The sequence below is a fragment of the Choloepus didactylus genome, chromosome 2, assembly GCF_015220235.1.
Source record: "Choloepus didactylus isolate mChoDid1 chromosome 2, mChoDid1.pri, whole genome shotgun sequence".
Lineage (NCBI taxonomy): Eukaryota > Metazoa > Chordata > Mammalia > Pilosa > Megalonychidae > Choloepus > Choloepus didactylus.
Window position 1 is genome coordinate 196,180,020 of NC_051308.1, and position 6,709 is coordinate 196,186,728.

The following is a 6,709-nucleotide window of genomic DNA, read 5'->3' on the forward strand; positions in this document are numbered from 1 at the left end:
GGAGGATTGTATGTTATGTGAATATATCTCAATAAAATTGCATAACAATTAAATACGTGTGTGTGTGTGTGTGTGTGTGTATACACACACACATACATACAGGATGTCAGATACCAAGTGCTATGGAAAAAATAATGCAGGGCAAAGGAATTGGAAGAACCCAGGTCAGGAGTTCAGATTTAAATAAAATGTCCAGGAAATGTCTCAGTGAGGTGACATTTAAGCTGAGACCTAAGGAGGTGAGGGAGTAGATCATGTGAGTATCTGAGGGAAGAGCATTCCAGGCCCTGGAAACAGCAAGTGCAAAGGGCCTGAGGTGGAAGCATGCCTGGCTGATTTGGAGAAGAGCAAGGTCAGTGTGGCTGAAGTAAGAGAACAAAGGAGACGATGTTGGAGAGATAACTGTGGGGCAGGTTGTGTGGAGGCTCATGGGCCATGTAAAGACTTTAGCTTTTGCACTGAGCAACATGGGAAGCCTTGGCAGGGTTTTGAGCAGAGGAGTGACATGATCTGAACTACATGACAAAGGAGTTTGGAGCTATGTGAATAGACAATAAGGGGACCGTGGTGGAAGCAGAGAACCATTAGGAGGAAATTGCAGTAATCCAGGCCAACAAATTCTTTGTAAACACAATTTGAATATTTGTAGAATAGTTCACCCTAAAAAACACTATAATTTATTGAACTAATTATCCTCTCCAGGGATTATTTAAGAGCTGGGATTGCGGCAGCCCTCATAGAGGGCCCATTGTTGATGGGACTGTTCACTGGTGAATTATTAAGGAGCCCAAGCCTGTAACCCACTGGGGTGGGGCTCATTGACTTTAAGAAAACCCAATTTCTAGGTAGCAGCTCTTCTGGGGCTGTGCGGGCCCTGGAGTCTCAGGATGGGAGCCCTGGGCTGTCAGGGACAGCAGGAGGAGGGTGCTCCATGCCAGGGGAGGCTTGGGGGAAAGAACTAAGAAGGAGGCTAAAAAGGGGGATGGGGACGAGAGGTCCAGAGTAGTGCTCAGTAATTGGCACAGCGTCCCTGAGAGGGTGGAACTGTAATCCCAGGTTTACAAATGGGAAGATGGGGGTTCAGAGAGGTAGATCTGAGTAATCCTGAATAACCAGACTTTACAGCTTAAGCTCTTTCTACAGCTGCATAGCTTTTTACATGTTTGTACCCCCAATTTCTCTGACCTCTCCATTTCCATACACCCCTACTTTCCTGTCTTCTTCTCCCTTTCATGACAGGATGAGGAGTTGAGACCTGGGTTCAAGCCATGGCTAGAGCTTGGTGCAACACACTTGGTCCACATCTCAGTTTTTTCATCTGTAGGAAGGGAGGTTACACTACTATGAAGCATTCTGGGCGTTCTGCGGAAGTTTCACTCAAAACGTTTGTTGAGAGCTTTCTTGAGCTGAGAGATGGCACAGGTGAGGTCCTCGGGGCCATCAAGAGGTGCGGTGGCCCTGGTGATTTGTACTTGCAAGCTGGGGAGAAAACAAGGGAGGAAATCAGAACAGGCTTCTCCCAGCTGAGCACCAAGAAACAGGTCCCCTGGCAGGGGAGGGAGGGACCTGGGACTCAGGATGCCCTTCTGATCCCTGGCACTTGGCTGTCAGCTCAAGACGGGAGTGGGCAGGTAACCCAAGCAGGGTCACCTGGTATGATGGTTTTGAAGCTGTATGTACCCCAGAAAAATATGTTCTTAAGTTTAATCCATTCTTGTGGATGTAGATAGGACATTTTGAGGAGGTTACTTCAGTTAAGGTGTGTGTCACTTCAATCAGGATGGGTCTGAATCCTATTACTGGACTCCTTTATAAGAAAACGAAATTCAGACAGAGAGAAAGCCATGGGAGCAAGAAGCTGAACATCAGTGGAACCCAGGAGAGAAGGGAGAGACCAGCAGATGCTGCCAGGTGCCTTGCCTTGTGACAGAGGAGCCAAGGATCACCGGCAGCCTGTCTTCTGAAGAAAGCATCGCTTTGATGAAGCCTTAATTTGGATATTTTCCTGAACTCAAAACTTAGAGTGAATAAATTCCCATTGTTTAACCTGACCCATTTCATGATATTTGCTTTAAGCAGCCCAGGAAACAAAAACACCTGGCTTGGGAAATAATGGTGGTGACTCACAGGTACCCCAGGGTTGGGACAGGGCCAGAGCTCTTGGGGACTAGGAATGGCCTTGGGTGGGGCCTTCCTTAGGGGTGGGCCTCTCTGATGCTCTGACTCACCATTGTAGCATGGGCAGAGAGTTCCTGCTCTGAAAGCAGCTCTGCTGCTTCCCTTCCTGAGCCTTAGTTTTCAGCTGTAAAATGGGGAGAATAATAGTATCTACCTCGCCACCATCACCATCATAGCACTTTCTGAGTGCTATGCTACATGCCACATGCCAGGCACTATTCTGGATACTTTACATAGGGAATGATATTATTCATTTTACAGGGGAGGGAACTGAGGCACAGATGGTGGTTAAAAGTAAGAACTAAGTGGGATAATCCATGTAATACACTTAACACCATTATGACACATAGTAAGCCTTTAATGAACCCCAGCCATATTACAGTAATTGCCTCAGAGGTATATTGTAAAGTGTGGGCCCAGTTGTTACTGTTTGGTAATTAGGTGCCAGTGTCAGCACTGGGGACAGAGCTGAATCGGACCACGTCCTGCTCTTGAGAATCTTCCAGTCTGACGGCATAGAGACAATTACACGCAAAGCTCACTCTTCTCCCCTCTTCATGCAGACAGTGGCAGCCCAAAGCAATGGGTGTGGGTCAGAGGGGGGTGGACAGTGGGTTCCCAGGAGGCCCCTGTCCCAGCCAGGGAGGGCAGGCTCCCTTGCAGGGGTGACAGCTGAACCGAAACCTGTATAGGGTGAGTAGGAGTTTTGGCATTTGGCTATTTTGTGTTTTTTTTTAACATTTTTTTTTAAACTTTTTTTTATTGCAGCAAACTGTATAGAGCACAAAACTTCTCATTTTAACCACATTCAAGTGTAGAATTCAGTAATATTGTGCTACTCTCACCAATTGCCCCTCACCTTTTTCATTTTCTCAAACAGAAACTACTCACCCATTAAGCTGTAATTCCCTCTTCCCAGCTCACCCCTCTGGCCCCTGGTAACCTATTAAGCACCACCTGTTTCTATTAAGTTTGGTTCTTCTAGGTATTTCATATAAGCGACATCATACAATATTGGTCTTTTTGCAACTGGCTTATTTCTCTCAGTATGATGTCTTCCGGTTTCATCCATGTTGCAGTATGCTTCAGGATTTCATTTCTTTTTACAGCTGAATAATATTCCATTGTATATATATATAGCATTTTTTGTTTAACCATTCATCTGTTGATAACACTTGAGTTGCTTCCACCTTTTGGCTAATTGTGAATAATACTGCTGTAAACACTGGTACACAAATATCTGTTTGAGTCCTTGCTTTCAATTCTTTGGGGCATATGCTAAGAAATGGGAATGCCAGCTCATGTTAATTTGATTTTCAATCTGACAAACCTCTGAATTGATTTCCATGGTGGCTGCACCATTCTATGTTGCCACCAACAATGTACAAGGGTTTCTATTTGTCCTCATCCTTATCAACGTTATTATTTTGTTTGTTTGTTTGTTTAAGTTATAACCATCCTAGTGGGTGTGAAGTTATATCTCATTGTGGTTTTGACTTGCATTTCTCTGATGACCAGTGATGCGGACATTTTTTCACGTGCTTCTTGAGAGAAATGTCTCTTCAAGTCCTTTGCCCATTTTTAAATTAGGTTATTTGTCTTTTTGTTGTAGCAGTTCTTTATATATTCTGGATATTAAACCCTTATCAAACACATGGTTCACGATTATTTTCCCCCATTCTGAAGATTGTTCACTGGATAGTTGTTCTTTGAAGTACAGAAGATTTTAGTTTTGAGGAAGTCCATTTTATTTATTTTTTCTTTTGTTACTTGTGCTTTTTTATGTGGCAGGGCTTTTTAAAATAATATTTTTTATTGTAGAATATAACATATAAACATAGAAGTGATAACTTTCCAAGTGCAATTTAACAAGTAGTTAGACAGAAAATTTCAAAGAATGTTATGGGTTACAGTTCCACAGTTTCAGTTATTTCCTTATTGTGAAATATAACATAGGCAAAAAGGTAATTTCTTTCAAGTATGATTTAACAAGTAGTTATATAGGAAATTTCCAAAAATGTTATGAGTTACAATACCATAGTTTCAGTTATTTCCTTATTGTGAAATATAACATATCTACAAAAAGGTGATAACTTTCAAATTACAATTTAACAAGTAGCTATAGAACAAATTTCAAAGGATGCTATGGGTTATAGTTCCACCATTTCAATTCTTTCCTTCTAGCTATTCTAATACCCTAGCAACTAAGAAGAAGAAAATTGTATAGAAATTCAGGATTCATAATCCTTTGTTAAATTCCATCTTGTCTGTTGCTACCCTTTCCTCTAGTTTAATCACTTTCCTGATCTTCAGGGATGTCTAGGCAGTGACCACCCTAACTTTTCATGTTGAAAAAGGGTGTCGACATTATGGGAAAAGGGGACACATCTGGTTGATGTTCTTGAAGAGGCTATTGCCTCTAGGTTTTGGGACTTAGCTGGCATAGGAATTCTCTGGAGGATTTAAGTTTCTGAAGAATAAAGTTAGTGAGTGAGTGAAACATTTACAGAGTCTCAGATAGGGATCTGGGTGTTCTTTAGGGTTTTGGGGACTACTGTTGACTTGGGCTAACATACTGCGGTCATTTGGCATATCTAGCTGAAGCTTGCAGAGGAGTGACCTCCAGGACAGCCTCTTGGCTCTATTTAAATTCTCTTAGATGTGGCAGGTTTTTTATATATATTGGTTAAATACAGAGATTTACCTTGAAGCTAATGCAAGTGAAGCTTCGTGACCCCCACTCTCATGGTCTCTTCCAAGGCAATTTTATATCGCTAAACTTGTATTCTTTTTTTTTTTTTAAATTAAAAATAAGCCTCCCAGTTGTAAGTTTCTGGGCCTACCCCTGGTTAAATGGATGAATAGTAAGTGACAAAGGAGGAGAGTGTGTTCCAGGCAGAGGGAACGGCATGTGCAAATGCCTGGAGATCTGAAAGTGCACAGCATGTAATAGGCTCCCATGCCCCATCCAGCCTCATCCCCTGGGACTCCTGTTTACACACACTGCTGGTCAGCCTCACGAACTCCAGTCATTAGCTTTGTGCCCTTGCCCATCCCCATGCCTTCATCCATGCAGTTCTCCTATTTGAAACAAACGCTCCACAACTTCATCATGTTTAAATAAACTTCAAGGCTCAGCTCTGTCCCCACCTCCTCCAGGAAGCCCCCCAGACTCCTCTGGCCTATGTAGCACCATCCCTTATCCGGACTCCTCTAGCTGATGGTGGATGCCATCGACGCCTGCTCCTTGTAACGCATTATCTTTTCCATGCCTATCTCTAAGAATTTCAGAGGTGGGATGATCCTTGGAAGTGAGCATCTGGCCTTGGCTCATGTATGATCAGGACAGAGAACTCACTACCTTTCTAGGCAGCCTGTTTAGATTTGAACATGGATCCCTATCCCCTCAAGCCTCCCTCTGCCTCCTCATCAGGCCCAACCTTCTGAGCTCCCATGGGAGGTGGTCTAAGCCCTCTTCCCACCGTGGCTCCCTCTATAGGCTTCCCTCTCCTATTTCCTCTTCTGATATCCTGGCGCTGATCCAGGGGAGCCAGAGTCCCTCCTCCTTCTGTCCTCTGCCTTTGTGAAGGGACAGCGCTAATGGCAGCCCTGTGCTCTGATGAGTCATGGTTAAGAGCATCTGGGGCCTGGAGGTGGTGGCTGGTTAACTCCTCACAGGCCAGTGGCTTTCTCCACCAGGAGATTAGGTCTGCTTCTGCCCTGCTCCTAGACTCCACCTCTGGGCCAGGCACACAGCAGGCATCTGGGGAGCTTTGTGGGTGATCCCCACACAAGCACTGGAGAGGGGGTCAGGGAGGCAAGGGGCCAGAGTGTGCATTTTGGAGTCAGGGGGCTGGGTTCCAATCCTGGCTTGCCACTTATTAGGGGAATGGCTTTGGGCAGCTCACATGAACTCTTTGTGCCTCGGTTTTCCCATCTGTAAAATGGCAGTTATGGGGATTATTTTAGAAGGCAAGTGTGACTGTTGGTTAGGAGTGAGTGCTAAACTGTTATTTCCCACCTTCTGGCCTTCTGCAAACCCAGTCACACAGTGGACAAGTGGGTGGGATTAAATTCTAAGCCTGGCTCTGAAGACTGGGCCATCCTCTGCCTATGTGCCCCTGATCATTGCAGCCCAGAGTGAGCGGGATGATGAGGGGCTCCGGTGGGGGCCGCTGCGGGGCGGAAGCCGTTGGGGAGGGCAGAGTGTCAGGGAGATAGACCTCAGGTCTAGGAGAAGAACTTTCTGGCCTCAAATAGTTGAGGCTGACGGAGGGGTGCGAGTGCCTGGGGCTGTGCGTCCAGGGTAGGCGGTATGGTGGAGCTGGGGTGGGGTGGTGGGGGAAGTGTATTCCCCAGCACGGGTCCGGCGAAGGCAGACCCCCGCCACCAGGTTCTGCCCACTCTCCCGTCGGCTGCAGGCAGCCGGCCACCATGGCCCGAGCGCGCGGGTGGGCAGCCCTAGGCCCGGCCCGGCCCCGCCGCCTTCCCCGCCCCCGGCGCGCCCCTCCCCAGTCGCCGCGTCCGTGGC